This window comes from Pleurodeles waltl, chromosome 4_2 (assembly GCF_031143425.1).
Source record: "Pleurodeles waltl isolate 20211129_DDA chromosome 4_2, aPleWal1.hap1.20221129, whole genome shotgun sequence".
Classification (NCBI taxonomy): Eukaryota; Metazoa; Chordata; class Amphibia; order Caudata; family Salamandridae; genus Pleurodeles; species Pleurodeles waltl.
In genome coordinates, this window is record NC_090443.1 from 253,753,274 (window position 1) to 253,780,907 (window position 27,634).

Here is a 27,634-nt window from a genome sequence, read left to right on the forward strand (position 1 = left end):
TGTGGACAATCTATTGAAGATGGAACTCCATGGTGTGAGGGGGAGTTGGGTGACAAATACATGATACTACTGGGGTATCTTTTTCCAGCTGGGAATTACACTTAATAACTGCATCAAGGTAATACTTATGTTAACCTGTGGAAGAGATAGGCCTTGGGGTACTGAAAATGAATGTCATAGTTTTTTACTACCAGGATGTGTTAAACTTAAAGGTACATGACCAACTTTTTAAATGCACTGCACCCTGCCCTTGGGCCTAGCTAGGTCATACCTTAGTGGTGACTTTCATGTACTAAAAGGGAAGGTTTGGGCCTCGCAAGTGGGTGCTCTTGCAACACTGAAATGTCAGTTTAAACCTGCCAAACAGGCTCCGCAGTGGCAGGCCTGAGACATGTTTAAACTGCTACTGTAGAGGGTGGCACAATCCTGGGTACATATAGTGTGCTTTACTAGGGACTTACAAGTAAATTAAATATGCTAATTGGGGAGGAGCCAACGTTATCATGTTTAGATTACAAAGCACCTGCACTTTAGCACTGGTTAGCAGTGGTAATGTTCGCAGAATCCAAAAGCCAGCAAAACATGAAGTCAGGGAACAGGAGGTCAGAAGGCAAAAAGTCAGGGGAACCCACGCCAAAAATGCCAGGTCTAACAGTACACAAAACCATGTAGACAAGCACTCATGCTTACATCATTGTATCTTCCGTTTACACTTACGTTATTCTGCTGTCAGCATCCCTACCCCTGATTCCTGCTGAGCAGTTGTAGTGCTTTCCTCTTATTTAGTTTCTAAGCACTAACATAACACAACAGAAATGCACTTCTGAGGTCAAAGAAGACTTTTATTGTTGTTATATGAATGACGAATTAGTAGCTTTCAAGTCCGCGTTAATCAAACAAAATATATCAGTTTGCAATATACACAGCAGGTTATATTTATAAAATATTGAATGCAAAGCAAAACAAATACTTCACCGTGTGGGAACTATTCACAGCTTCATCTTTCTAAGGTCTGCAAGCTGAGGACCCCTGTCAGCCGCGAGAAAGAGAGATTCATCTACCCACACGGGATTGCTGGCAGCCTGCGCCAAGCTCCAGCACGAGGTCCGGCAGATTTGAATCTGACTCTCTGCAGCCTGTTACATTCGTTACAAAGGTGTGCCCCCTCCTCTCAGACCTGGGAAACTGAGCAAGCCTTTTGGAGACTGGCCAGGTCTCCAAGACTACTCCTGCTCCCAAGCTCAAGGGAAGAGAAACGACGCCCATGTACTCTCTCTTATCAGGTCTAGTCTACTGTGAGAGCAAAACATCTTGGTTCTCTGGTGCAAAAACACAGCTTGGAAAAATACAGCTTAGATTCTCAACTGCCATGTCTAACTCCACGTTAAAGGCAATGGGCAGCTAACCTAAATATCAAATGCAATGTCATGTTAAAGGCAATAGGCAGCTAACCTAAATATCAAATGCAATGTCTAGTGTCATGTCAAAGCCAATAGGCATCTAAGCTGAATACAAAATGCAATGTCTTATATCATGTCAAAGCCCATAGGCAGCTGAGCTGAATATAAAATGCAATGTATAATATCATGTCAAAGCCAATAGGCAGCGGAGCTGAATATCATGTCAAAGCCAATAGGCAGTTAAGCTGAATAATATATGATATCATGTCAAAGCCAATAGGCAGCGGAGCTGAATACAAAATGTAATATATGATATCATGTCAAAGCCAATAGGCAGAATATCTAATAGCATGTCAAAGTCAATAGGCAGCTAAACTGAATACATCATGTCAAAGCCAATAGGAATGCAATGTCAAAGCCAATAGGCGGCTAGACTGGATACAGCCTGTCAAAGCCAATAGGCAGAATACAGAATGTAATGGCTAATGCAATGTCAAAGCCCATAGGCGGCTCAACTGAATACAGAAAGTAATGGCTAATGCCATGTCAAAGCCAATAGGCACAATACAGAATGTAATGACTAATGCAATGTCAAAGCCCATAGGCGGCTAAACTGAATACAGAAAGTAATGGCTAATGCCATGTCAAAGCCAATAGGCGGCTAAACTGAACAAAACATACCATGTGCTACTGGTGAACATTGAGCAACTAATATGCGCAGTGGTGAAACACAAAGTCATTGGTCAAAACAAAACTCCATCAAATAGCAGGACAGCAGTTTGCAGAGATTCTATTCCACATGCAGCTGTAATAGTAAATATTGTAAGAATCTGTAATGCAAATGCAGGCTGGGTAGCATTTGAACCATTAAGTGCTTCACATCCAGCTCTAGCACCGAGGCACCTAGGTGCTGCATCAGTCAAGATCTATAAGCGAGAGCCATGTTGCGGTCTACAGCCCCAACATTTTTTTTTTTATAATGAATCCCAGCTACCTACAGAAAGAGTTTGAGGTGTAACTATTGACGGCTGGAGATGCACTCATTTGCGTCTTGCTGATTGACCTTTCTAGATGCACCTCTGCAGATGTATACACAGCTATATTGCAGGGTTGAAACTTCCTACTTCATTAAATAACAATCCCAATACATATTAGCTGATTGATGGGCTCTTCCAAAATGCCTATGACTCTTCCAAACATGCGGTGACTTAAGAACCTCTCTCTGTAGAGATTCTGCACATATCCCCCCATAGTATATTGGATAAAAACCCATTATCATTCAACCATTAAGGACATTCATAAATTATTAAGGATATTGCAAGTCAGCTTGACGTTTCATGACCTCATAGAAGCACTGAGTCCATGGCTTTTTGATGGAATTCTAAATAACTTACAGTACCCTCACTATACATAGCTGGTACTTTTTTCCACATATTACACAATGGGTTGTATGAACTCAATGGCTTCAGGCTTCCGTGGTGGTGGAAAATAATCTGTTTCCATGAGTAATGGACATACAATGATGCTTAATAATTATTTAACCCCTTAGCTGCTGGGCCTTTTCCCCCCCAGTGCTGAGCCCTTTTTTGGCTATTTGGGGTAGTTCGCGCTTAGGGCTTCATAACTTTTTGTCCACATAAGCTAACCACGCCAAATTTGTGTCCTTTTTTTCCAACATCCTAGGGATTCTAATGGTACCCAAAGTTTGTGGTTTCCCCTGGAGGAGACCAAGAAAATAGCCAAAATACAGTGAAAATTTAGTTTTTTCCAAAAAAATGGGAAAAAAGGGCTGCCGAAGAAGGCTTGTGGTTTTTTCCCTGAAAATGCCATCAACAAAGGGTTTCTGGTGCTGAAATCACTAGCTTCCCACCTTTCAGGAACAGGCAGACTTGAATCAGAAAACCACATTTTTCAACACAAATTTGGCATTTTACTGGGACATACCCCATTTTTACTATATTTGGTGCTTTCAGCCTCCTTCCAGTTAGTGACAGGAATGGGTGTGAAACCAATGCTGGATCCCGGAATGCTAAACATTTCTGAAAACTAGATGAAATTCTGAATTCAGCAAGGGGTCATTTGTGTAGATCCTACAAGGTTTTCCTACAGAAAATAACAGCTGAAATAAAAAAATATTGAAATTGAGCTGAAAACAACAGCCATTTTTCTTTATGTTTTACTCTGTAACTTTTTCCTGCGATGTCAGATTTCTGAAAGCAATATACCGTTTTGTCTGCTGGACTCTTCTGGTTGCGGGGATATAAAGGGCTTGTAGGTTCATCAAGAACCCTAGGTACCCAGAGCCAATAAATGAGCTGCACCCTGCAGTTGGTTTTCATTCTATACTGGGTATACAGCAATTGATTTGTTGAAATATGAATAGTGAAAAAGAGGTATCAAGAAAACCTTTGCATTTCCAAAATGGGATCAAGATAAGGTTTTGAGGAGCAGTGGTTATTTGCACATCGCTGAATTCCGAGGTGCCCATACTAGCATGTGAATTGCAGGGCATTTCTCAAATAGTCGTCTTTTTTACACACTCTCTTATATTTGGAAGGAAAAAACGTAGAGAAAGATAAGGGGCAATAACACTTGTTTTACTATTCTATGTTCCCCCAAGTCTCCCGATAAAAATGATACCTCACTTGTGTGGGTAGGCCTAGTGCCCGCGACAGGAAATGCCCCAAAACACAACATGGAAACATCCTATTTTTTTTATAGAAAACAGAGCTGTTTTTTTCAAAGTGCCTACCTGTAGATTTTGGCCTCTAGCTCAGCCGGCACCTAGGGAAACCTACCAAACCTGTGCATTTCTGAAAACTAGAGACCTAGGGGAATCCAAGGACGGGTGACTTGTGGGGCTCGGACCAGGTTCTGTTACCCAGAATCCTTTGCAAACCTCATAATTTGGCAAAAAAAACACATGTTCCTCATATTTCTGTGGCAGAAAGTTCTGGAATCTGAGAGAAGCCACAAATTTCCTTCCACCCAGCGTTCCCACAAGTCTCCCGATGAAAATGATACCTCACTTGTGTGGGTAGGCCTAGCGCCCGCGACAGTAAACGCCCCAAAGCGCAACGTGGACACATACAAATTTTTGGAAGAAAACAGAGGTGTTTTTTGCGAAGTGCCTACCTGTAGATTTTGGCCTCTAGCTCAGCCGGCACCTAGGGAAACCTACCAAACCTGTGCATTTCTGAAAACTAGAGACCTAGGGGAATCCAAGGATAGGTGACTTGCGGGGCTCGGACCAGGTTCTGTTACCCAGAATCCTTTGCAAACCTCAAAAAGTGGCTAAAAAAACAAGTTTTCCTCACATTTCGGTGACAGAAAGTTCTGGAATCTGAGAGGAGCCACAAATTTCCTTCCACCCAGCGTTCCCCCAAGTCTCCCGATAAAAATGATACCTCACTTGTGTGGGTAGGCCTAGCGCTCGCGACAGGAAACGCCCCAAAGCGCAACGTGGACACATACAAATTTTTTGAAGAAAACAGAGGTGTTTTTTGCAAAGTGCCTACCTGTAGATTTTGGCCTCTAGCTCAGCCGGCACCTAGGGAAACCTACCAAACCTGTGCATTTCTGAAAACTAGAGACCTAGGGGAATCCAAGGAGGGGTGACTTGCGGGGCTCGGACCAGGTTCTGTTACCCAGAATCCTTTGCAAACCTCAAAAAGTGGCTAAAAAAACAAGTTTTCCTAACATTTCGGTGACAGAAAGTTCTGGAATCTGAGAGGAGCCACAAATTTCCTTCCACCCAGCGTTCCCCCAAGTCTCCCGATAAAAATGATACCTCACTTGTGTGGGTAGGCCTAGCGCTCGCGACAGGAAACGCCCCAAAGCGCAACGTGGACACATCCACATTTTTTGAAGAAAACAGAGGTGTTTTTTGCAAAGTGCCTACCTGTAGATTTTGGCCCCTAGCTCAGCCGGCACCTAGGGAAACCTACCAAACCTGTGCATTTCTGAAAACTAGAGACCTAGGGGAATCCAAGGAGGGGTGACTTGCGGGGCTCGGACCAGGTTCTGTTACCCAGAATCCTTTGCAAACCTCAAAAAGTTGCTAAAAAAACAAGTTTTCCTCACATTTCGGTGACAGAAAGTTCTGGAATCTGAGAGGAGCCACAAATTTCCTTCCACCCAGCGTTCCCCCAAGTCTCCCGATGAAAATGATACCTCACTTGTGTGGGTAGGCCTAGCGCCCGCGACAGGAAACGCCCCAAAGCGCAACGTGGACACATACAAATTTTTGGAAGAAAACAGAGGTGTTTTTTGCGAAGTGCCTACCTGTAGATTTTGGCCTCTAGCTCAGCCGGCACCTAGGGAAACCTACCAAACCTGTGCATTTCTGAAAACTAGAGACATAGGGGATTCCAAGGAGGGGTGACTTGCGGGGCTCGGACCAGGTTCTGTTACCCAGAATCCTTTGCAAACCTCAAAAAGAGGCTAATAAAACAAGTTTTCCTCACATCTCGGTGACAGAAAGTTCTGGAATCTGAGAGGAGCCACAAACTTCCTTCCACCCAGCATTTCCCCAAGTCTCCCGATAAAAATGATACCTCACTTGTGTGGGTAGGCCTAGCGCCCGCGACAGGAAACGCCCCAAAGCGCAACGTGGACACATACAAATTTTTGGAAGAAAACAGAGGTGTTTTTTGTGAAGTGCCTACCTGTAGATTTTGTCCTCTAGCTCAGCCGGCACCTAGGGAAACCTACCAAACCTGTGCATTTCTGAAAACTAGAGACCTAGGGGATTCCAAGGAGGGGTGACTTGCGGGGCTCGGACCAGGTTCTGTTACCCAGAATCCTTTGCAAACCTCAAAAAGTGGCTAAAAAAACAAGTTTTCCTCACATTTCGGTGACAGAAAGTTCTGGAATCTGAGAGGAGCCACAAATTTCCTTCCACCCAGCGTTCCCCCAAGTCTCCCGATAAAAATGATTCCTCACTTGTGTGGGTAGGCCTAGCGCCCGCGACAGGAAACGCCCCAAAGCGCAACGTGGACACACACACATTTTTGGAAGAAAACAGAGGTGTTTTTTGCGAAGTGCCTACCTGTAGATTTTGGCCTCTAGCTCAGCCGGCACCTAGGGAAACCTACCAAACCTGTGCATTTCTGCAAACTAGAGACCTAGGGGAATCCAAGGAGGGGTGACTTGCGGGGCTCGGACCAGGTTCTGTTACCCAGAATCCTTTGCAAACCTCAAAAAGTGGCTAAAAAAACAAGTTTTCCTCACATTTCGGTGACAGAAAGTTCTGGAATCTGAGAGGAGCCACAAATTTCCTTCCACCCAGCGTTCCCCCAAGTCTCCTGATGAAAATGATACCTCACTTGTGTGGGTAGGCCTAGTGCCCGCGACAGGAAACGCCCCAAAGCGCAACGTGGACACATACAAATTTTTGGAAGAAAACAGAGGTGTTTTTTGCGAAGTGCCTACCTGTAGATTTTGGCCTCTAGCTCAGCCGGCACCTAGGGAAACCTACCAAACCTGTGCATTTCTGAAAACTAGAGACCTAGGGGAATCCAAGGAGGGGTGACTTGCGGGGCTCGGACCAGGTTCTGTTACCCAGAATCCTTTGCAAACCTCAAAAAGTGGCTAAAAAAACAAGTTTTCCTCACATTTCGGTGACAGAAAGTTCTGGAATCTGAGAGGAGCCACAAATTTCCTTGCACCCAGCGTTCCCCCAAGTCTCCCGATAAAAATGATACCTCACTTGTGTGGGTAGGCCTAGCGCTCGCGACAGGAAACGCCCCAAAGCGCAACGTGGACACATCCACATTTTTTGAAGAAAACAGAGGTGTTTTTTGCAAAGTGCCTACCTGTAGATTTTGGCCTCTAGCTCAGCCGGCACCTAGGGAAACCTACCAAACCTGTGCATTTCTGAAAACTAGAGACCTAGGGGAATCCAAGGAGGGGTGACTTGCGGGGCTCGGACCAGGTTCTGTTACCCAGAATCCTTTGCAAACCTCAAAAAGTGGCTAAAAAAACAAGTTTTCCTCACATTTCGGTGACAGAAAGTTCTGGAATCTGAGAGGAGCCACAAATTTCCTTCCACCCAGCGTTCCCCCAGGTCTCCCGATGAAAATGATACCTCACTTGTGTGGGTAGGCCTAGCGCCCGCGACAGGAAACGCCCCAAAGCGCAACGTGGACACATACAAATTTTTGGAAGAAAACAGAGGTGTTTTTTGCGAAGTGCCTACCTGTAGATTTTGGCCTCTAGCTCAGCCGGCACCTAGGGAAACCTACCAAACCTGTGCATTTCTGAAAACTAGAGACCTAGGGGATTCCAAGGAGGGGTGACTTGCGGGGCTCGGACCAGGTTCTGTTACCCAGAATCCTTTGCAAACCTCAAAAAGAGGCTAAAAAAACAAGTTTTCCTCACATTTCGGTGACAGAAAGTTCTGGAATCTGAGAGAGCCACAAACTTCCTTCCACCCAGCATTTCCCCAAGTCTCCCGATAAAAATGATACCTCACTTGTGTGGGTAGGCCTAGCGCCCGCGACAGGAAACGCCCCAAAGCGCAACGTGGACACATACAAATTTTTGGAAGAAAACAGAGGTGTTTTTTGCGAAGTGCCTACCTGTAGATTTTGGCCTCTAGCTCAGCCGGCACCTAGGGAAACCTACCAAACCTGTGCATTTCTGAAAACTAGAGACCTAGGGGATTCCAAGGAGGGGTGACTTGCGGGGCTCGGACCAGGTTCTGTTACCCAGAATCCTTTGCAAACCTCAAAAAGTGGCTAAAAAAACAAGTTTTCCTCACATTTCGGTGACAGAAAGTTCTGGAATCTGAGAGGAGCCACAAATTTCCTTCCACCCAGCGTTCCCCCAAGTCTCCCGATAAAAATGATACCTCACTTGTGTGGGTAGGCCTAGCGCCCGCGACAGGAAACGCCCCAAAGCGCAACGTGGACACACACACATTTTTGGAAGAAAACAGAGGTGTTTTTTGCGAAGTGCCTACCTGTAGATTTTGGCCTCTAGCTCAGCCGGCACCTAGGGAAACGTACCAAACCTGTGCATTTCTGCAAACTAGAGACCTAGGGGAATCCAAGGAGGGGTGACTTGCGGGGCTCGGACCAGGTTCTGTTACCCAGAATCCTTTGCAAACCTCAAAAAGTGGCTAAAAAAACAAGTTTTCCTCACATTTCGGTGACAGAAAGTTCTGGAATCTGAGAGGAGCCACAAATTTCCTTCCACCCAGCGTTCCCCCAAGTCTCCCGATAAAAATGATACCTCACTTGTGTGGGTAGGCCTAGCGCTCGCGACAGGAAACGCCCCAAAGTGCAACGTGGACACATCCACATTTTTTGAAGAAAACAGAGGTGTTTTTTGCAAAGTGCCTACCTGTAGATTTTGGCCTCTAGCTCAGCCGGCACCTAGGGAAACCTACCAAACCTGTGCATTTCTGAAAACTAGAGACCTAGGGGAATCCAAGGAGGGGTGACTTGCGGGGCTCGGACCAGGTTCTGTTACCCAGAATCCTTTGCAAACCTCAAAAAGTGGCTAAAAAAACAAGTTTTCCTCACATTTCGGTGACAGAAAGTTCTGGAATCTGAGAGGAGCCACAAATTTCCTTCCACCCAGCGTTCCCCCAGGTCTCCCGATGAAAATGATACCTCACTTGTGTGGGTAGGCCTAGCGCCCGCGACAGGAAACGCCCCAAAGCGCAACGTGGACACATACAAATTTTTGGAAGAAAACAGAGGTGTTTTTTGCGAAGTGCCTACCTGTAGATTTTGGCCTCTAGCTCAGCCGGCACCTAGGGAAACCTACCAAACCTGTGCATTTCTGAAAACTAGAGACCTAGGGGATTCCAAGGAGGGGTGACTTGCGGGGCTCGGACCAGGTTCTGTTACCCAGAATCCTATGCAAACCTCAAAAAGAGGCTAAAAAAACAAGTTTTCCTCACATTTCGGTGACAGAAAGTTCTGGAATCTGAGAGGAGCCACAAACTTCCTTCCACCCAGCATTTCCCCAAGTCTCCCGATAAAAATGATACCTCACTTGTGTGGGTAGGCCTAGCGCCCGCGACAGGAAACGCCCCAAAGCGCAACGTGGACACATAAAAATTTTTGGAAGAATACAGAGGTGTTTTTTGTGAAGTGCCTACCTGTAGATTTTGGCCTCTAGCTCAGCCGGCACCTAGGGAAACCTACCAAACCTGTGCATTTCTGAAAACTAGAGACCTAGTGGATTCCAAGGAGGGGTGACTTGCGGGGCTCGGACCAGGTTCTGTTACCCAGAATCCTTTGCAGACCTCAAAAAGAGGCTAAAAAAACAAGTTTTCCTCACATTTCGGTGACAGAAAGTTCTGGAATCTGAGAGGAGCCACAAACTTCCTTCCACCCAGCATTTCCCCAAGTCTCCCGATAAAAATGATACCTCACTTGTGTGGGTAGGCCTAGCGCCCGCGACAGGAAACGCCCCAATGCGCAACGTGGACACATACAAATTTTTGGAAGAAAACAGAGGTGTTTTTTGCGAAGTGCCTACCTGTAGATTTTGGCCTCTAGCTCAGCCGGCACCTAGGGAAACCTACCAAACCTGTGCATTTCTGAAAACTAGAGACCTAGGGGATTCCAAGGAGGGGTGACTTGCGGGCTCGGACCAGGTTCTGTTACCCAGAATCCTTTGCAAACCTCAAAAAGTGGCTAAAAAAACAAGTTTTCCTCACATTTCGGTGACAGAAAGTTCTGGAATCTGAGAGGAGCCACACATTTCCTTCCACCCAGCGTTCCCCCAAGTCTCCCGATAAAAATGATACCTCACTTGTGTGGGTAGGCCTAGCGCCCGCGACAGGAATGGATCACACAAGGGTCAATGGTAGTCATTGCTTGAGGTCTACTGTTAACCCTGGAGTGATTCATTCCTGAAGCATGCACTAGGCGCAGGCACACAAACGGGGTTGTGTTTTTATCAGGACAAGTGGGGAAACACTGGGTGGTAGGAATTTTGAGGATCCCTGCAGATCCCTGGACTTCTGCTCATTGAAATGCAAGGAAATGTGTTTTTTAAGCACATAGGGCCGTATTTATACTCCGTTTGCGCCGAATTTGCGTCGTTTTTTTCGACGCAAATTCGACGCTAAACTAACGCCAACTAACGCCATATTTATACTATGGCGTTAGAGGCGAATAGCGCCAAAGTTCCCGGAATGTGCGTCATTTTTTAGCGTGAACCCCTTCCTTGCGTTAATGATATGCAAGGGAGGCGTTCCCGTCTAAAAAATGACTCCCAGGCCTTTACGTGGTATTTATACTCCCGGGCAAAAGAGACGCCCGGGAGTGGGCGTGGCTAAAAACGGCGCATTTGCGCCGCTTTTTAACGCCTGGGTCAGGCATGGCGTTAAGGGACAAGTGGGCTCAAAATGAGCCCAGAGTGCCCTCCCCTGCCCCCAGGGACCCCCCCTGCCACCCTTGCCCACCCCAGGAGGACACCCAAGGCTGGAGGGACCCACCCCAGAGACATTCAGGTAAGTATTTTTTTATTTTTTTTTAATAATTTTTTTTGGCATAGGGGGGCCTGATTTGTGCCCCCCTACATGCCACTATGCCCAATGACCATGCCCAGGGGACAGAAGTCCCCTGGGCATGGCCATTGGGCAAGGGGGCATGACTCCTATCTTTACAATGATAGGAGTCATGTTGATGGGGGATGGGCGTCGAAAAAAAATGGCGCAAGTCGGGTTAAGACGATTTTTTAGCGTCAACCGGACTTGCGCCATTTTAAGACGCCCTAACGTCATTTTTTCCCAACGCCGGCGCTGCCTGGTCTACGTGGTTTTTTTCCACGCACACCAGGCAGCGCCGGTCTGATTGCGCCGTCTAACGCCATTCCATAAATACGGTGCCCGCATGGCGCTTCAGAATGGCGTTAGACGGCGCAAAATATTTTGACGCTAAACTGCGTTAGCGCAGTTTAGCGTCAAAAAGTATAAATATGGGCCATAATGTAATTTCAAGGGGATTCTGGGTGAAGGAAAACTGGTGAGAGCCATGCAAGTCCTGCACCCTTGGACTCCCCTGGTACTAGTTTGTTAAAGTTAACCCACCACTCACACTGGTTGGTTTTAGCACCACCAGAAATTATGGTTTCAAAGCATGATTACTTATCAAAGTATCTGAATATTGAAACCAAGCCTTCTGAAGGTGGGCCATAAAGCCGCGTCCAGGCACCAACCTCTTTATGGTCCATTCACACGCCATTCACGCACAACAAACAACCCTTTCATATCGCCAGCCACGGGCCCAATCCAATCAATCACTCCACTCACATTAACTTACCGCTGCCAGACAAGGGCCCATCACATTCACACGCCACAGAACGGAATAAGTTTGACTACATTTTACCACCTGTCAAGTAACTGCCTGCTTCTTCATTAACATTAAAAAAAATGCATGCGTAACAAACCTTTACTAATGACTCCTGTGACAGCCACCTGAGGCTCAGGAAGACATGTTTTTCATGCGCCTTTAACGCAATCTCTGCGCTAAATCCAACTCCTTCCAGTTTGTGGATGCAAGTTGGGGGTGTCCGAGTATGCCGTACAAAGCGATTCCTCGAACTGAGTGTGCATATCTACCTTTGAAACTAAGGGAGACATGCTGGGGATTTCTCATGCTGTTACCTAAAGAGAAGGTCATAGGCTACCGCCTCCTTCTTCCTTAACATTACCAAATGCATGCGTAACAAACCTTTACTAATGACTCCTGTGACAGCCACCTGAGGCTCAGGAAGACATGTTTTTCATGCGCCTTTAACGCACTCTCTGCGCTAAATCCAACTCCTTCCAGTTTGTGGATGCAAGTTGGGGGTGTCCGAGTATGCCGTACAAAGCGATTCCTCGAACTGAGTGAGCATATCTACCTTTGAAACTAAGGGAGACATGCTGGGGATTTCTCATGATGTTCCCTAAAGAGAAGGTCATAGGCTATGGAAAAGGGTAGTGTTTGGTACATAGGGGAGTCCATGAGAACGTAGCATATGTCCCAGCCAACATTATGTGCAGTGATGTGACTATAATGCACTTATACAGCAAACTGAACATCTACTAAGTTCTGATGGAGGATGAACATGAAAAGCAGGTCAAACACTGACCTATACAAGTCATTCTCCTTCACTGCTGGGATGGCACCAATGGGTTTGAATCCATAGGTGTAGATGATGTACATCTGTACTACCTTTACTATCTGCCTTCTACCTGTGCAATAACCCTGTGAAGGCACTCCTACCATAAGCTTTCCTTACCCATCCATGTCTCTGTTCTCATCAGAGTCCTGTCTAATCCTGTATAATAGCCAAGTGAACCTATACTAGTTTGTGGAAGCAAGTTGGGGGCTTCCAAGTATGCCCTACAAAGTGATTCCTCGAACTGAGAGAGCATATCTACTGTTGAAAGTAAGGTAGACATGCAGGTGAAGAAAGGGTACTCCATGGCAATGTGCCATATGTTCTGTCCACTAGTATATGCAGTAGGGAGAAGAAAATGCATGTTAATTGAACAGAACACCGACCACGCCAAAAGGAAGTCCATGATGAAGTAAAATTCTGTGGCTCCTTGCCTAACGAAGCAGTGGCCCATGGACGTTCGGTATCCATGCACTGCCACTGAAAGGATTACCCAACAGCAGCTCAACCTCAGTCGATTTCCCAGAACTTTGCTTTAGTATGATACAACGTAAAGCAAGTAGGGATACAGAGGCCTGGTTGTGATGGACACTGGGGACAGTAATACCGACTCTCCTGCCGCTTTCCATGCTTTGAGCACACTTTACAGCAACGACATGGACGATCCTTTTTGGGTGTTTTAGGAATGCGATCAGCAAAGTGTCGCTCCTGCAGCCTTGCCACATCCTCCAGAACATATGAGGTGGAGGCTGCTGCTTCTTCTGTAACAGCAGTGAGGCTTTCAATTACAGACAACTGGAAGTCAAGGAAAGTCATGAGTCTTCCTGTTGTTGTCTGACGGTAAACAACATACGCATTATATGTTGCCATCTGAATCAGGTGGGTGAACAGTTTCTTGTACCAAGTGCGAGTTTTACGACACGCATTGTATGGTTGAAGAACCTGGTCGTTCTTGTCCACTCCACCCATGTACTTATTGTAATCGAGTATACAGATGGGCTTGTGGACTTCGGCCATCTGACCCCAAACCGTGATGGGAGAAGTGCTCTCATCATGAATTGTAGTGAGCACGTATACATCACGTCTATCTAGGAACTTGACTGCGAGCAGTTCGTTAGAACGCAATGCAGTACTATGTGATTTCTGGAGCTTCTTGCAAACAAGCTCCCGCGGGAATCCTTTGCGGTTACAACGAACTGTACCGCAGGCCACAGTGCCAGCTTTGTAGAGCTCACTGAACAGCTCTACTCCTGTATAGAAATTGTCCACATAAAGGTTATAACCTTTGTGAAGAAGTGGCTGGACAAGTTCCCATACAATCTTACCTGTGACCCCTAACACAGGAGGGCAACCTACAGGGTTTAGGGTAGAATCCTTCCCTGCATACACTCTCAGGCTGTACACATAGCCAGTAGAGCTCTCACACAGCATGTACAGCTTTATGCCATAGTGAGCTCTTTTGCTCGCAATGTACTGTCTGAAAAGCAGCCGTCCTTTGTACAGGATCAAGGACTCATCGACTGCTATATTCTTTCCAGGAGTATATATCTCTGGAAACCTGGCAGACAAATGTTCCACGACAGGCCGAATTTTGAACAACCTGTTATGATCTGGATGGTCCCGGGGCAATGCAGCAGAATTGTCATTGAAATGCAGCATGCGCTGCAGTAGCAAAAAACGATCTCTGCTCATGTATGGTGCGAAGATGGGAGTTACCCAAACCGTGCGAGTCGTCCAGTAGGACTGCAAGGTGGGTTTCTGTACTAACCCCATTTTGAGCATAAGGCCGAAAAATATCTTCAACTACGCCAGCGAAGTGGGAGTCCACTGGCGTGCCCTAGAACGGGGCCCTAGAGTGCCTCCGCGCTCCCTCAGAAATTGGTCTGCACGCAAATTTGTTTGCTGCACAACTTTCTGAAGAAAGTCAACATCCAAAAACAGATAGATGTAGTCGACTGGCAAAAAGTTAGCTGTATCGACTTTACATCCAGCGTCACCAGTAAAAGGTGGAATTTGGGGCTGAACCAAACAGGGGGGCTGCCAAGAGAGCACTCTCTCTGTGCTTGCGGCAGCAAGCACGTGCTCTCTGGGTTCGGCTAACCCAATGTGGTCCTGCTGCCCCGAATGTGCTTGCGAAGGGACAGCACGGATGTCGTCATTGTCTCCTTCAGACTCACTGGAAGAGGTGTCGTCAGATGGGACTCCGCCGACTGAAAAATCACTCCCAGAATCTGCCCCATTGTCCTCTCCCTCAGATGCTGTCTCAGTGTCTGCTGTCTCAGTCTCTGAGCCTACATCAGAACTGTCCTCCATAACCCGAGCTAGGGCTTGATCAGCAGTCATCCAACGAGACGCCATCTCTGCAACTGGCTAAACTGTCCCTCTAAATTACTAGCCTACGTAGAAGGCAGATAGTCACAAAATTGCGTGTGGGTATGTTTGTTGTGTACAACAGGAAATGTTGTCACCTTACCTTCGCTTCTTCTCCAATTCTGCAGATTTTCTGAAAACACTGAAAAAAACAAAAAAAGAATGTATTACTTCACCTTACCACACACCCTGTGCAACAGTCATTTTTGGTGCTCTGCCTCCCATTACCTCCAATTCTAATTCCCTCAGTACTACCCAGCAAAAGTGCCACTCATATCTCCATAGTCCCCCTGGCATTACATTAGTTTTAAAGCGCAGGTAACGCTTGCCTTTACTAATCCACTCAGCTACTTTATGGCAACTGCCACTACAGAAAAGACATGCATGCATGCATATATATATATATATGTATATATATATATATATATATATATATATTGTGTGAACAAGATTCTCACCCCACTACACAAGGTTCAAATTGACATCTTTTATTGCAAGCAACAGCCACGTACGCGTTTCGACTCTCAAGGATTCTTGATCTCAGTAAATGAGTCCCTCTTTTCTTTCATTGTTTATACTTGCGATAAAACATGTCAATTTGAACCTCGTGGAGTGCGGTGAGATTCTTGTTCACAAAATATTTTCGATGTTGCTCTCCTCCATCACTGAGCACCGGCAGTGGAGTGCACTGCGCAACAGTCTTTTTAACCAATTTGTGTTGTATATATATATATATTTATATATATATATATGTTTAGAAACAAAGTGGTTGAAGGGTTGCTGGGCGGCACACTCCACTGCCGGTGCCCAGTGACAGAGAAGACCAATCTAGAAATTATCTAATGCCGAAAAATGTCACCGCACTCCACGAAGTACAAATAAAAGTGTATTTTATTGCAGTCAATAACCACCAACGTGTTTCAACTCACCAAGGAGTCTTGATCACGGTCCTCGTGGAGTGCGGTGAAATTGTTCACCATTATAAAACAACACACACAAGAATAACAAGCATTTACAATGTAATGGGTCTCGCATCTGCTCGAGTTAGAGCTATTAGCGTTATAAACTCCTAACCCAACTTTTCTTGCCACATAAATTGATTATTGAAAGTTAAACTCTTTCACATAAGAGAGACGATTCACAGCGCCACGGCCACCATGAGCATCATGTGAAGAGTTACACAAAAGGAAAAGAAGTTCGCTCGCAGTTAAACGTAACTGCAAAAGTGCACTTAGCCTTGTACCAGGGGCGATGGCCAAGGCGGTAACAAAACCTCCCCAAGGAGGGACAAAGGTAAATCATTTTACAATGTCATCAAAGGATTTTTGAAGGGCAAGCCCACGAACGAGTGGTAGTGATGGGCGTGAGGTGGGCGTTGTTAGAAGCCCAGATACACACCAACAAGTCAGAAAAGCAGCACATGGACGCTGCAATGCTTGTCCTGAAAATATATATATATATATATATATATGTGCATATATATCTATATATATCTATATATATATGTGTATACATATATACACATATATATGAGAGAGAGAGAGAGAGAGAGAAAGAAAACACGACACTCATGTCACAAACCTTTTTTTTATACGTGTGCTTGCCCTTGCCAAAGCACACATGTATAAAAAAAAATTGGCCCCATTGATGGTCACCCTAAGGGCTGACCAACAAAAATGTGTTTTTGTTTTTTTCTTTTTTACCCTGGGGGGGGCGATTGGCCCCCCCAGGCAAAACTACATGTTTTTTCCCCCCCCCTGGGGTCGGCCCGTGTTCCAAGGGCTGACCCCGCCATTATTTTGTTTTTTTTTCCGTTTTTTATTTTATTTTGGGGGGCGCGATCGCCCCCCAAAACTGTGTACTATATTAAATATTGCCCCCGGGGGGGGCGGCCCGTTTACGAGGGGGCCGACCCCCCCAAAGAAGATCCCTGGTGCCTAGGGGCGTTTCCTGGCCGTGGATCGCAGCCGCGCTGCGATCCACGGCCAGGAAACGGTGCCAGGGAGGCATCGATGGAAAGGGGAGAGCCTCCCCTTTCCATCGATGCCTCCCTGGCATCTGGGGAGGCCGTTTTGGCCTTTTTTTCCCCACCGGAGAAAGAGAGAACGCTTACCTGCTTCTCTCCTTCTCCGTGGGGAAAAATTGCACATAGACGCTGCAATGCTTGTCCTGAAAAAAAAAAAAAAAATATATATATATATATATATATATATATATATATATGTCTATATATATATATATATATATATCTATATATATCTATATGTGTATACATATATACACATATATATGAGAGAGAGAGAGAGAGAAAGAAAACAAGACACTGAAGTCACAAATCTTTTTTTTTTTTATACATGTGTGCTTGCCCTTGGAAAAGCACACATGTATAAAAAAAAAATGGCCCCATTGATGGTCACCCTAAGGGCTGACCAACAACTTTTTTTTTTTTCTTTTTTTTTTAACCTGGGGGGGCGATCAGCCCCCCCAGGCAAAACTACACGTTTGTTTTTCCCCCCTGGGGTCGGCCCGTGTTCCAAGGGCCGACCCCGCCATTTATTTGTATTTTTTTCGTTTTATTTTTTTATTTTGGGGGGGCGCGATCGCCACCCAAAACTGTGTACTATCTTAAATATTGCCCCCGGGGGGGGGGTGCCCGTTTACGAGGGGGCCGACCCCCCCAAAGAAGATCCCTGGTGCCTAGGGGCGTTTCCTGGCCGTGGATCGCAGCCGCGCTGCGATCCACGGCCAGGAAACGGTGCCAGGGAAGCATCGATGGAAAGGGGAGAGCCTCCCCTTTCCATCGATGCCTCCCTGGCATCTGGGGAGGCCGTTTTGGCCTTTTTTTCCCCACCGGAAAAAGAGAGAACGCTTACCTGCTTCTCTCCTTCTCCGGTGGGGAAAAACTGTGACGTCAGCGCGCCTCGCGGCGCGCTGACGTCATAAGGGGGCGGGAGGGGGGTGGGATGGAGACGCAGAAGCTCTTCTGCGTATCCTAACGTAAAAAAAAAAAAAAAAAAATCCTCCGGTGCATTGCACCGGAGGATTTTTAAGCCCCTCCCTGGTGTCGGCCACTGGTCGTGACCCGCACCAGGGAGGGTGTGTGGGCGTCGGCCAGTGGCCGACGCCCGCACCAAAGGGGCAAATTGTAATTTGCAACCTATAACACATGCAGAAGCGATAACCGGTAGTTATAGCAAAAGAAGAGGTACACTCCAATTCCCCCTAAGGCACAATGTGCAAAACCTCACTTATCTTTCAATGGTTCTGTGTCATGCAGTCCCTGCCCTTCTAGGAGCAGGAAAGGCATGGCTTGTTTGTTTGATTATTCTGTCTAACTGGCTAGTAAATTGTATGTGACGAAACATGTAAGAACAGAAACAAGCACAGAAGGATTGGTCTTCTGCTTTGGTTTAACTTTCCTAGCAGAGGCAGTGTTGTCAGCTGCTGATGTGGACTGATCCACAAGTAGGACTGGGGTTATTTTGAAAAGGAGTGAGTGATGCAAAGCGTAAGAGCTGGCATTGGTTATTTTTTTGATGTTCTCTGCTTAGAAGCCATATTCAACCACACTCGGATTTCTTTTTGTGCTGCCCTCAGCTCGCATCTGTGTAAACTTTACTTGTTATTTTAGTCAAAACACCTTCTTTAAATGAAATTAAAAAGGGCATGGCCCGGCGCCCACAACAGGGATCCACCACTGCCAGCCACACTCGACCAACTTGCATGCCAGATGAGATATTTTAGGAAAAATCAATGTTTGTTTGCTGTGTGTTTTTTAGTTTATATAAGTCTGCCCAACTAGTTTTGGGAAACTGCTGGTGACCTGGAGAAATCAAGGAGTGTGTATTAGGTGTGAGGTTTCTTTAGAGTGCCAAATTGTCAGGCAGTTACAACCTTTCTTCAGTGGTTTTGTCGAGAACACCTTCGTAGAAAGAGGACAGGTGCCATATTTATTGAGGCAGTAGTGGGAGAAGCGTTGTTATTTTGAGCAGCATCTGTATATGAAGCCTTGCCTCCTTGATTGATGTAGACTTCGAAAATCACCCTGGCGTGATCCTTGTAATATTCACACATATGTAATAGTCGCATTAGTGGGCATGGTGAACTAGCACTGTGATAAGCTAATTCGTGGACTGGGAGATTTTCTGCTGTAATTACACTGATTTAGGTTGCTTTTTAACAAATCTTGAGCTTTTACAGTTAATGCCAATATGTTCTGTACTGTGTGTACAAGAATATATTTCTGTACCGTGACTCTCAGATGGAGAATATTCAGAGAACACCGTGCACCTTAAAGTTCTTTTTCATATTTTAGGACATTTTGGGTCTGATAGATTAACATAAGTGCAGCTACGAACCTATGAATACGTAGCCGAGTGGCAAAGAAGGGCAGAGCTGGACATACCTGGAGGTGCTGTGAAGAGCTAATGGGGGATGCAGACAGGGCACATATGGAGTGTGAAGAAAAGTGGAGATGCAGAAGCAGTGTGTTCCTCCAGAGTATAGAATTGAGTATGTTTTACTGAGATGAGGTGTTTTTTGAAAGATGAGTCAAGCAAACCTAGAATACAAAAAGTCAAAGAGCATCCAGTTACAAAGAATATTCACTTCTACTGTGACTATATCTGATTTGCAAGCCCAAACATCCTTTATCATTAACTGAACACTGGCTATCCTTACCAAAGTGAACATAGATGGGCAAGAAGTAATACATTATAACAAGAGAGATGGTATTTGAAATTGGAACGTAATTCAAGGAGATTTTAAGACAAAGGACACTGTGGGGCAGGAATACTCAAAGTACGGCCCGCGGGCCTCATGCGGCCCCTCTGACCTTTACATGCGGCCCCTTGGGCAACAGGAGCACTGGGCAGCTGTTTGCTTGACTCCGCACTAACAAAAATATTAAATACACACGCAATCATTTAGTTCAAACGTAATTGGTGCTAAAGAAAGGAAGTGTATTTAGTTAACATGCAGAACCTTTTCGCCTTAGTACAATTTATTTTATCAGTGCACTGAGATGTATTCTTTTTACAGTGATATTTTTCAAACATAAATTTGGAAACATTAATTATTTCCCTTACCATGAGAACACCACCAATAGTAAATTAAAGAGGCAAGTCACTTGGAATGTGCACTTTAGGGGTGGCCTGGGTGCCTATCATACATAAACAACATTATAGTTTATTAAATCAAACATAGAAGCAGGTTTTGTGCCGCGCACACCATGAATCATGTATTTCGAGGTCATCCTAAATGTGATAATGCAGAAAAAGGAGGGAAAGTGACACTAAACAATTGCCTAGGATTACACAATTTGGAAAAGTGGGTAAGCCAGGATTAATTCCAGGTTTTCTGGTTTCTCATTATTTATTTCAGCCACTAGATGTATATCCTTTACTTCCCCTACACCTACCTTGCCACCAATCCCCCTAGTCACCCCACTGCCACCACCCTGGCATCAATGTGGCCCCCAGGCATGTCACAGACCAAACTTTTTGGCCCCTGGGAAAATGTTTGCGAGTACCCATGCTGTGGGGGTTAATATTGAAGAGGTTAGTTTGCATGTCATGGATCAAAGAATTATCTAACCAAATGTCCTCTATTTGCAGAACTGTTTAGGCTGGAAAAGCATTGAGCATTGTGCTAATGTAGATATGTATTATTTTAAACGTGGCAGCATAAGGGTGACCCCTTGTTGTAAAATGGTCAGCTTATTGCTGTGCATTACATTCAAACATTGTATTCTCAGATGTACATTGAAACTAATCACTCTCAGCTTAAAGAACACTTTCACCTCTTTGGCTCTTGTTGGCTCATAGCCTTGGTGAATTGTGATGACCAAATATTCACTAATATCCTCATGAATATGCTTCCAGATGTGTGTCTTATCAAGCGGAATTCGTCACCACATAGCCAGATAGCCAGCAGTGTGATAGACATGCCAACCTGCGACAATATTCAAATGCTCTTTACCTTTGCATGAGGCATAAAAGGCATTTTAAATAGGTATTGGAACGTTATTTCCGAGTCTTGTAGACGTCAGGCTTAGGACATAGAATGTTACATTTATAAAGGCTACTTTCAAATGCTCCTTCAATAGAGTAAAGGTGAAGTCACAAATGTTGTAACCTATGGTTTTGTCAAGAGGCAAGTCTCCTTTGGTTTTTGCGCTTTCAATGGAACACTTCGTATGCAAATAAACAATACTAGGGATATTAATGGCCTTGCTTTCTGTTTGAACTGATGATGTGGGTCTTAGGTCTACTAACAGAATTTCAGAACGTTAAGTAGGTGTCCAGATGAAGCTCAACTATATATGGCTCGTATGGTCCTGAAATAGGATACACCTTATTTAGGTGGGATTCTTCAACTGAACCTCTCTCAGACATAAGATAGCAATATCCTAACAACCTTAGACACCCTGTTCAAGGATCTCGATTGAGAAAATTGGAGATTGGAAGGTTTCACTTTATCAAAATTAATTTTATGCTCGACAGTTATGTGGCTAAAGCTCTCCCTATCGAATTCCTGATGAAAATCTGAAATTATGTTTCCACCTTTGCCATTGACATTATTAAACAACGCCAACAAATGGTCAGTCAAATCTCCCATTGCACAGAGTTTAAGTAAAACACACACAAAGGGATATAAGATAGTACCTAACGCCAATCAGACTGAAAGTGATGTGTATCAGCCTATGTTGGAGGGAGTTCTCGAGGGGCAGGTTTCAATCTGCACTAGTGGTGGCTATGCAAGCACATTGGAAGATTATGTAGGGAGACTCTAAACTTCAAACAAAATATTACCAACATCCAACTACCATTCGACCCATTCATAGGAGCTTATACTCGCAATCTTCTTCAATGAGTACATTGATTTAGAATTTACTTCTAGCCACTAAATTGCTGACAGCGCAAAAATGAATGTCCTAGGACCTCCTGACAGCAGGATTATGATGGGCGAAAAGTTTTCATTGATAGACCATGGTGAAATTTACTGTATCTGTCCTTGACCTATTGCTCCATTATGTGAGAGTAGAGACTTACTTCCACACTTATGTTAAAAGACAAACCTTGGTCATGCACTTGAATTCTTCAGTCCAGTTAGTAATTCTATCAGGTAAGAACCATCGTCTTGATCTGCTTGTTTGCAGACCCTCAGTATTGGTAAACAATACTCTACTGGCAGATGTGGATGAAAGACACTAGTTTTTTTCACGATGCACCTTCCAACAAGCAACCTACAAGTTATAGGTGAAAACAAGACTCTTGGCAGATAGAAATTTATAGGATGAGAAAACCTAAACATCAACCTTTACATATGTTAACGACTAGAATATTGATTACAAGTATATTGTGATAAACCTGGCAAATAAAATTTAAATAAAGTTGTTTAAAACAAACTATCACTCCTGTCACTTTTCACTTCCGTAAGGCTGATTATTACTTTCACCTTCACTGGGCCAGTCACCACCAGCTTTTTTCAGTCAGTACCCATACCAGTAACCTCGTGTAACTGGGCTACTAAGAGCTCTATCTGAGCAACATATTGAACCACACAATCAACGTAGTGCTTTATTTTATTTATGCTCATCTCACCCTGCAATGAGATCACCTTTAGATTGATGTGATTTAAAGGACCAAGATGATCCTTCATTCCAGCAACTAATAAGGGCGCTAAACTGGCAACATCATACCGAAATACCTCCCACCATTTCTGTACCATATGTGTTTGAGCGTGATATTACTGAGTCATAAAATGATGAACATCAGAGAAGATGAACTACTCTCTCATCACTTTAGTGCTCCTCGTGTACAAGTGGGTGACAACATGAAATGAAAAACAGGCTCACAAGATCTTCGGTTAATGCATTTAAAACATCAGACTTGAGTTCCTGCTTTTCCTATTTTTTTACAGTGCTTAAGTGCCTTTTTTCTATAACAAAGCTAAGTGCATGTACAAAATGATATGCTGTTTACTTTAAGGAAACAAAATGCATTCTATTATTTTTCAATTGTACCTTCATTTTAAAAACTTGACAGACTCAACAAGTCACTGTTAAAAGAAAATCAAAAAGTCACAGAAATGTGGCATGCCCTTTTGGTAAAAAAAAAACTGCATTTATGTTTTAATATAAAGAGCAAACAGCCTTTACAAAGTTTGAAAATTATACACTTAAAAAGAGCAAAGATGCTGGTGTTCACACGAACACAATTTAATAATTGGGTTGCCTCCTCTGTTTCGAAGTAAAGGCCTAATTAAAGCCACATCCACATAAATTGTTAAACACTTTTTAACAGTACCAATTTTCTCACCTTAAGCAATGTGTCAAATGAAAAAACGTCTTTATATGGTTTACTTACGGTATATTTTTTATAACATCAGACTAACGTAAACTTTGTTGTAAGGTATATGGATTTTAAATTGTCAGTTTCTGATGTACCCTTTCATGGTATTGAGGTGGTCGTACTTAGAACTACATAGTTGCAAGTTGACTTCGATCAACCTTATATGCAATTCTTTGTGTTAATGGTGACAAGCCTCAGATCTGCAAATGGTTTTATATCTGTTTGTGGTGACCTACTTCAGACTTTGGTTTGGGTTATTTTGTATCAATGGTAGAGAGACCTAAATCTTTGTTTGGTTTTTATGTGGGTTTGTGTTGGAAATGAACCTCTCTACAGGGCCCCCTACGAATTGCTTGACTTCCTCCTCCTACCTTTTGCTGGATTTTTGCTTTGTTGGCCTTAGGACACTGTGCACTTTACCACTGATATCCAGTGAGAAGGTGCTTGTGCTTTCTCCCTAAAACATGGTCAAATTGGCTTATATCCAATTGGCATATTTAATTTGATTGTATTCCCTTATAGAGTGGTATACCATATGCCCAGGGCCTCTAAATTAAGTGCTTTCAGTGGGATTGCAGAACTTATTGTGTCAGCCACCAAAGTAGCCCTCTAAAACATGTCCCAGGCTGTGGTGTTTCACTACACAGGCCTGCCATTGCAGCCTGAATGCAGTGTCACACTTTAATGTTGGCTTGACATTTAAACCCCTTTGCGAAGCTTTAAACTCCTCTTTATTACATATATGTCAACCCTAAGGTAGACCACAGGAAGCCCTTAGAGCCGGGTTCTGTGTAATTAAAAGGTTGGACGTGTACTTTTAAGTTTTACATGTCCTGGTAGTGAATAACTCCCAAATTTGTTTTTTCACTACTGTGAGGCCTACCTCTCTTATAGGATAACATTGGGGATTTCTTATTATCTTTAGTGAGCTATAAATTCTAGTTTAGATGAGGTAACTATGTCACATGTGGTAGCTATGGCACTGCAATGATAAACCTTCTTTAATGGTACAGTGAGATTTTGCATTGCAATTTTTAAAATGCCACATTTAGAAAGTTGACATTTTTCTGCCCTTAGCCCTTTGTGCCACCAGCCTGCCTTGGGTCACACAACTGTGTGTAGCTGACATCTAGACTTTGTGAATTCCTGACAGACAGTTACACAATAGTGGGATTAGGCGTGTCTCAATGGGCCATAAACTGCCTTTATGGGGGTGGATCTAAGCACGGCCCAACTTGCACATGAATAGGCTATGCCTGTCACCTTACAATAGGTCTAACAATCCTACATTGCCACTGCAGCCAGCTTGGAGCCAGAACAGGGGAGTCAGGAAGTTCCAAGAACTTCAAAGAACCTTTTCAGAAACTTCTCACACCTTGTAGAAGGGCACCAGCGTATGAAAATAGGACTTTCTGACCCACTTTCCAGTTCACTACTGGACCTGCGGAAGGACTCCAAGAGGACTGCCTGCTGCTGTGCCTTACTGTGCCAGACTTCTGCTGTACTGAGAAGAACTTCTTTTCTGCCTTGAGCCCTCAGATGCCATCCCTGCTGTTGAGCCCTGCTTCTAAACCTGCACCCAGGAATACCAGCAGTGACTCCAAGGGCTAGTTTTCTGGCTGCCTGTCCAGAGCCACAGCGATCTAACAGGCTCCCACCATCTTGAACACACACCTGGTCCTAGCACGAGTGAGTCCTGAACCCCCAAGAGGTCTTGATCTGGACCCTTGGTTGTGGTGCTAAAGGTGACCAGATGTCTGTGGTTGCCACTTTTATCTTTTAGGCGCTAATGTGAATGTTAAACTTTAAAAAATCATAGCTCCAGGTCCACTGATTGGATTATTGTTATTTTGGTGATAATTTATTAAAATGTATTCTATTTTTCTAAATTCTTGTGTTGTGTTTTCACTTTATCCCTGTTTGTGTACTGCATAAATACTTTACACATTGCCTCTAAGTTAAGTCTGACTGAGTTTACTGCCAAGCTTCTCATAGGTAAGATCAGGTTAATTTGTAGTTCATCCTGTAAGGGACTGTGGCTATTGTTTGACCAGGGCTCACCCCCAGTCATACAACATCCCAGTTTCTCACACTTTGGAGGACCCAGAACACTCAATTTAACAGGTTATTTTTATGTTTGTGGCAATCAGATTCACCTATGTGTGAACATTTTAAACATCCTTAGAACTGTCCTGTAATCATTGTATGTGTATGTGAACCAGGTTCAAGTACCAGATGGGTTTATGGCATGGTAAATAAGGCTAAAATTAATTAGCCACTTATCTATCAAGAGGGGCCTAGAAATTGAAGGTTGGCCAAAGCATGGGTCAAAGGTTGAATTATTTCACAAACAACAAAGCCAGACCCCCTTTTGGGGAGTCTGGAAAGAGTTTTTGTGAAAGATAACCTTTCACAGAGATATCAGTAGCTCACAAGCTACTTGTTAGAGAAGCTTGCACTAGTGGTAACAAAGAGGCAGTGATTGCCTCAGATCAGGGTTGTCCAACGTAGGTAAAGGCAGGCTGGATCAAGATCATAATTTTTAGGTCAACCATTGACTAGGTATTTACATTCAATGAGTTTGTGTTTATTTTTAGGCATTTATCCCCAAACATGTACCACTGGTGCAGCCTTCATAGACCCACGAAGAGCCCTTGAGCTCAATATATTAGCTTGATGAAATATTTTGTGGTTGGATTGGTCCAACACATACTGCTTTATAATTGTGAATGTTATTTTTTACACTCTATGACTACAGTGTGTTCAAGCTACAAACTCCCTTGGTTAGACTCAGATCTAAAATACTCCACAATTACTTTGCATCACTTTCAGCAGAGAGTACTATGCCTGCCTTTAACGAAAAGACCTTGATTATTACAAGTGCCCTATCATAAGCGCCACCTGCATTTAATAGAGTCCCACATGCAAATTAAGAACCAGAAGTGGATGATATTTCAGAGTAACCCAAATCACCTCTTTACCTTTGTCTCCCATGAATCAGAAAACGTTCACAACCAATTCCATGGATGAAGTACCTAAACACTCCAGTCGTTCTATAGAATGAGGCTGAAGGATGTGACCCTTTGAGGTATCTATAGAGTAACATAATATGTTGGAAAACTGCAGTTAAGTTTCATGTATGAAACCAAAACTGTAGGATTTTGACAAGTCAAAATGCAATGCACTTTATGAGACAATATGGGCCTGGGATGGAAACAACTTTGGCCCTCATTATGACACTGGCGGTAAATCCCACTTACCGCCACGCTGACTGCCGCCAACTTACCGATGCAGCGGCGGATATCCCTTCACCATATTCTGACACACATACACCAACCCGACAGTATTCAGCCACAAACACAAATCCGCCACACTAAAGGTCAGTGATAAACTGGCGGTATCAAAACCCACACTGTTACACCAAAAGAACTACGTCCACCATGTTATGAACCACGAATCACCATGGCAGACATTTAACGGCAGGAAACCATTGGTGGTACATACCGCTGAGCTCAAAATAGACACACAAAAACAAAACAACACCACATTGGACAATTCAAACAACACACACCTGACACCCATACACACACCACACACACCCACTCACACCACTATAAAACACACCCCCACATTACCCACAACTCTTTACCATTACAAACAATTGCCACCAGAGAGAGACAGCAAGACCACAGACACAACCAGAGCCACACACTACTCACACGTAAACACAACTCACGCACCCCACATCACACACTCCAACACATTACCCAACACACCCTAACCTATACACCTCACACAACAACCATGGCATCACAAAGACACCCCTGATTCACAGAAGAGGAGCTAAGGGTCATTGTGGAGGAAATCATCAGGGTAGAGCCACAGCTATTTGGAGCACAGGTGCAGCAGATATTGATAGCTAGGAAGATGGAGCTATGGCGGAGAATCGTGGACAGGGTCAACGCCGTGGGACAGCACCCAAGAACTAGGGATGACATCAGGAAGAGGTGGAACGACCTACGGGGGAAGGTACGTTCCATTGCAGCAAGACACAAACTCTCTCTACAGAGGACTGGTGGTGGACCTCCACCTTCTCCCCCACAACAGCATGGGAGGAGCAAGTCTTGGCAATCCTGCATCCTGAGATCCTGGCCGGAGTAGGAAGAGGACTAGACTCTGGTGAGTCAACTCATTACTACTATCAGCCCCCTACCTGCATGCCGTCACATACCCTCACCCTCACTCCCATCACTCCAGCACTACCCACACACCCCACCATCACATCTCACTCATCCCAATGCCAAGCCCTTCATTCTTCATCAATGCATGGACACCACTCACAGCCCTGCATGGACACTCATCACTAAAGCATGCACACTA